We start from the raw sequence: 5,993 nt of genomic DNA, 5'->3' as shown, positions 1-5,993 counted from the left end.
TTGGCAATCTGCTAACCGGATGCATCAATAACTTTAAGACGCTTGGATACTTGTTTCCGTCAAACTTCTCAATGAATATCCCTGCGAAGAAAACAAGTCTTGACTTAGGATCCATACAGCAGGGAGGGAAGGAGGGGCTATGCTAATATATCAGGCGGTTCAATCTGATGAGAATTTAGATTCAAGGACTGTCTGATGAGGTAGCTTACACAAACTTTTTCAAAGGTCTGAAGGACGGGTCGACCTTCAAGTTCGACCTCGTCAGGAAGAGGGTGGCTACCCTCCAAGAGGCACTGATGGAGGCGGACGCCTATATACAGGCGACCGAGCTTTGTAACATCAGTAAGAAGTCGGACCCAAAGAGGTCTGACATAAAAGAGAGTCGGCCATCACAACCGGCTAAGAAAGAAGAAAAGAAAAGAAAACAAGTCTGGGTGACTGAAACTTCTGAACAGCCATCCTAGAAGAAAAGAGAGAAGCGAAGATTAACTCCCCAAAGTACGAATTCAATAAGGACTGTTACTCCATCCTCATGGAGATTAAGGACCGGGTCTCTATTGACAAGCCGGCTCCTATGAAAGGTTCCGCCAAAAATCGGAACAAAAACAAATACAACCACTACCATGAGGATATTGGCCACGACACCAACGAATGTTATAGCCTCAAGCGGTTATTGGACCGTCTGACTGACAAAGGAGTCCTCAAGTCTTATATCTTGAGGTCAAAGGTTACCTTGTAGACTAACCCTGGACAGTCGTCCAAAAAGAAGCCTCACTCTGCTGATAGCTCGGATACGGATGAAACTCCGATCTAATAGCAGGCGGCTTTGCCGGAGGCGGCCCTACCATCCGGGGCAATAAAGACTATGTCAGGCGCCTCGATGTTAACTTAGTCGACGAGGGACAGGCGTCCAAGGACTACTTCCCCGAAGTCGTTATTATAGGATGACAAAGGCAAAATCAGGAGGCCGCATGATGACCCTATTGTCATCGAATGCAAAGTGGCCAACCAAAGAGTTGCCCGGATCCTCATTGACACTGGGAGCTCGTCTGATCTCATCAGTCACAAGTGCCTGACCAAGTTCAGGTACAAGCCCGAGAATATGCACCGATTCTTTCATCCCTTAGTGGGATTTGGGGGTGGTGTGGTACATCCGGTAGGTTGAATAGACTTACCCATTCGTCTGGGCGAGAAAGGGAAGGGATGCCACATGGTGGTCCGGTTCTTAATTGTTGAAGAACTAACGGCCTATAACATGATTTTGGGGAGCCCCACCCTGAATGAATCCAAAGCTGTTATCATTCCTTCTCTTATGCTTCTCAAGTTTGAAAGAGATGATAGAACAGTCGGCTCCCTACGGGGAGACCAGAAGATGGCAAGGAGTGCTACCTCTCTGAAGTCAAGCCCACTATGGTCGCAGCCGGGCCCAGTGGAGAAACTACTGACCTTGGCCAAGTCAAGGAAGTCGCGCTTGCTGCAAAAGCAGCCGGCAAGAAGAGAAAGGCCAACCAAATGATGGCCGAGAAAAAAGACAGGCAATAGCAATCACTGACCGGTCAAAGGCTGGATGAACTTCGTCCCCAGCCAGCTGGTGAATACATGGACATTGTCCTAGATGATTCTCGTCCTGACCGGACTGTTAAGGTCGGGATGACTGCTTTTGCTGAACTCAGTGCAGACTTGCACCACTTGTTGAAAGAATTCAAAGAAATCTTTGCCTTTGAAGTGGACGAGATACCAGGCATCAGCCCGGATCTAGCCGTCCACAAACTTGCTGTGGATCCTAAAAAAGAAGCCAGTAAGGCCAAAGAAGAGGAACCATGGTGAAGAAAGATGCCAAGCGGCAGCCGCCAAGGTGAAAAAATTGTTAGATGCTAGTTTCATTCGACAATGCTACTTCCCTGACTGGGTTGCCAATGTCGTCCTAGTAAAAAAGCCGAATGGAACCTGGCGCATGTATGTAGACTACACAGTTGAACAAGGCATGTCCGAAGGATAGCTATCCTCTCCTAAAGATCGACAGTTTGGTTGACTCTACAGCCGACCATGACTTGATGAGCTTCATGGACGCCTATTCGGGCTTTCACCAGATACCCTTGTGGAAGAAAGATCAAGAAAAGACTGCATTCGTCACTGATCAGCGGTTATTCTGCTACACTATGATGTCGTTAGGTTTGAAAAATGCGTCTGCTACCTTCTAGAGAATGATTAATACAGATTTAGTTAATCAAATAGGAAGGAATGTGGAGGCATATATTGATGATATGATTGTTAAATCCAAACTCCAAATAGACCATCTTACAGATCTCAGAGAAACATTCGCCACACTCAGGCGGCACCAGGTCATGCTAAATCCCAAGAAATGTGTTTTTGGTGTTGAGTCTGGGAAGTTCCTCGGATTTCTGATTGATCAAAGTGGGATAGAGGCCAATCCAGAGAAAATACAGGCGACCATAGACATGTAGTCGCCCCGCACTGTAAAGGAAGTTCAAAAATTAACAGGTTGTCTAGCGGCACTGGGGAGATTCCTCAGTCGGTCAGGCGACAAGTGCCTCTATTTCTTCCAAGCAATCAAGAAGAAGACTATGTTTGAATGGGGGACAGATGCAGAGGCATCCTTCCAAAAGTTGAAGAAACACTTGCACTCTTTGCCAAGGCTCGTCAGCCCTCTGTCAAAGGAAGTGTTATACATGTACTTGGTCGTCTCTGATCATGCTCTCAGTTTCGTTCTTCTTGCTGAAAGAGAAGGATGCCAGCTCCCCGTCTATTTCATCAGCCATGTCTTGAAGAATGCTGAGTTACGGTACTCCATGGTTGAAAATTTTGGCATGGCCCTCTTCATGGCAGTTAAGAAGCTGAAGCCTTACTTCTTAGCACATCCGATCGTGGTCTACACTGACCAACCAATCAAGCGGCCATTGGCAACCATGGAATCATCCGGCCGAATGATTAAATGGGCAATTGAAATTTAAAGCCTAGAAATTACTTTTGAGCCAAGGAAAGAAGTGAAGGGGTAGGCACTTACCGACTTCTTGTTGAAATGACTAGGCCGGCTGATCCAGAAAATCCTAACCATGTCTAGAAGATATATGTGGACGAGAGCTCCACAATGAACGGATGTGGTGCAGGCGTCATATGTTAGTCTCTTGAGGGAGACAAGTACGAGTATGCACTATGTTTCAAGTTCCAAGCCTCAAACAATGAGGCAGAATATGAAGCCCTACTAGCCTGCATCTGCATGTGCAAGGCGGTCGGGGCAAAGAAGGTGGACGCCTGTTCTGATTCACTATTGATTGTTAGCCAATATCATGGTGACTATGAAGCCACACATCCGGCTATAATCAAGTATCTACAAGCGGTTAAAAAAGAGGTTGGGACACTTGAAGAATTCCACCTAAGGCAAGTGCCCAGGTCCGAGAATAACCAGGCGGACGCCCTCTCCAAATTGGCATCATCAGCCTCTTGTGACACACCAAGGTCTGTTTTCTGGGAAGTGAGGAAAAAAGAAGCATTGAGGAGGAATCCATTGGAGTCCTTGATTGAAGCTCAACCTGGATGGATGGCATCCGGGCATACTTAACAGATGGCACCCTGCCGGATACTTACCCAGAGATGATCATAATGAAAAAGCGTGTGTCCAACATTGAAATTCATAAAGGGAAACTTTTCAAGAAAGGCTATCTTCAACTTCTGTTGAAGTGTGTTACCCCAGAAAAGGGCCGAGAGGTCCTTGAAGACTTGCATTCAGGGTTCTGTGCCTCCCACATAGGCGGCAATACCCTAGCAAAGAGAGTCAGGCGGCAAGGCTACTCCTGTGCCTATTGAGCACTATGAGCCGACTCTTCGAGTCATGCTTTATGACGAAGAGGCTAACTGGGAAGCCATGCGGCTAGCATTGGATTCACTTCCAGAACGTAGGGGCAATGCAGCCTTGTGCCATGAGATCTACCGTCTGAGAATGACGAGAGCTTACAAGAAAAGAGTGCACAAGCGGCCCCTAAAAGTAGGGGACTTTGTGTTACGAAAATGAAAGCAGGCGGTAAGGCCAACGAACAGGGAAAGTTGATTCCTAACTGGGATGGCCCTTACCGAATCTATGAAGAAATTAGAGGCGACACCTACCACCTGGAAACAACCTAATGAGGCCACAAGTCGGATGATCAACTTGAGGCCCATGGCCGGATGATCACCTTGAGGCCTAAGGCCGGATGATCAACTTGAGGCCCATGGCCAGATGATCCTTATAAAATTAAACTAATACGTCTGTCCCAAACAAGAGCAGGCGTCCGGCGACATCCATCAAGGTGAATTTGTCGTAGAGAGCATCTCCTATTTGGGTGGCACATTGCTCTATAAACCTAAAACAAATGGCCCCACTAAATGTCTCCAAGATAGCCTCGTAGTCGTTTGACATGAGACGAAGATAAACGTACCGCTTTACTACGAACACGCGGTAGACAGTTAAAATCTAAGTCAGAAACCACCTGTTATTGCTTGGGATAATACAATCGGCATAATTTGAGTAAATAGCTAAGCAAAACTTGGCGTATAAAGAGGTACCATGTGGCCAAAGCCGCTTGTTTCTTCTACTCACTCAAATCAAAGTAACAGAGAATTGATTAACCCCAAGGGTTAACTCATAGTCACTCCAGCTAACTTGGGATGGAACCTAAACGGTACGAACCAAAACCGCCTGTTTTTTGGCAAACAAACGATATTCAGCCACTATTCATCTAAAAAGTTTGCAAGCTATAAACACTTTGTAAATAGAAAGAAAACAATATGTGGCCGCAGCCGACTGTTTCTTCTGTTTACTTAAGTTAAAGTGACGGAGACTGATTAACCTCAAAAGGTTAACTCATAGTCACTCAACCAACCTATAGTGGAACCTAAAAGGTACGAATGAAGCCGCCTTTCCTCGTAATAAACAGACGACATCCGGCCACTATTCCTATTTAGGTTAGCAACACCGCTGAAGCTACCGCCTGTAACCTAACCAGCGGTTGCTACTTTGATTAAGAACATCCAGTTTGGCGCCTGTTCAGTACAAGTACCAAACAGACGGACTATTTACAATCAATAAAAACCAAGTACAAACTTAGTATATTGCGGTTTACTATAAGGCCGAGAGCCGAGTTATAGTAGGTGTTCGCCTGTGCTATGGCCGACTGACCGCCTGGTTTGGGGCAATCACCATAGTGATTGATTGACTGACCTAGAATTAACAATACTCAAAAAGTATCAAAAATTCCAAGTTAATCAACTCACCTTTGAAAACCAGGCGCCAGTCGCCCAAGGTCAAGAACAGTCGGCACATAAAGCATTCATGAAAACAAGAAGCAAGCTACATACACTTAGCAAAATTCATGAAAAGCAAAAATTCAAAATTTCAAAATTTGGAGAAACCGGCAAAAATGGTCGGATGATTAATATAAACAGTCGGCCAGGAGACCGAAAATTGAGATTGTCAAAGAACCCCGACCCCTTGGTCGGGTAATAATACAAAACAAGCGACACACAGGCCGAAGAAATTTGACATATATGAAAACGGGAGTACAAGCAGTTGGAGGAGGACGTTCAGTGTCAACAGCCGCTTCCTTTGGATCCTCAACCGGCGGCTGTTCTTTCTCGGCATCCGCCTCCTCCTGCGGCTGTTCTTCTTCAGCATCCGCCTCCTCCTTCTCCTCCTTGTCATCTTCTTCCTGGTCCGACTCCCCGAAAGTGGAGTCAGAAGCCTCATCCTCTGCATCTTCCTCGCCATCTGCCTGCTCCATGATCTTCTTGTTGCATTGATCAGTACAGACGGCAAATTGGCTCTCCCATTTTTCATAGCCGGACTCTGGGAAGAGGGCCGCCCAGGTCATCTTCATGATGGCGCTGCAGTCGTCCATCATGTCCTGAACAATGGTCATATTCTCCTTGCCAGCTTTCTCATTAAGCTTTTGGGTGAGCTCAGCCTCTTGATTCTACAGGCGGCCCTTGAGTTTATTCAC

The sequence above is a fragment of the Chenopodium quinoa genome, unplaced genomic scaffold (assembly GCF_001683475.1).
Source record: "Chenopodium quinoa cultivar QQ74 unplaced genomic scaffold, ASM168347v1, whole genome shotgun sequence".
NCBI classification, from domain to species: domain Eukaryota; kingdom Viridiplantae; phylum Streptophyta; class Magnoliopsida; order Caryophyllales; family Amaranthaceae; genus Chenopodium; species Chenopodium quinoa.
The sequence above is the reverse complement of the archived record's forward strand: the minus strand, read 5'-3'. Positions refer to the sequence as shown.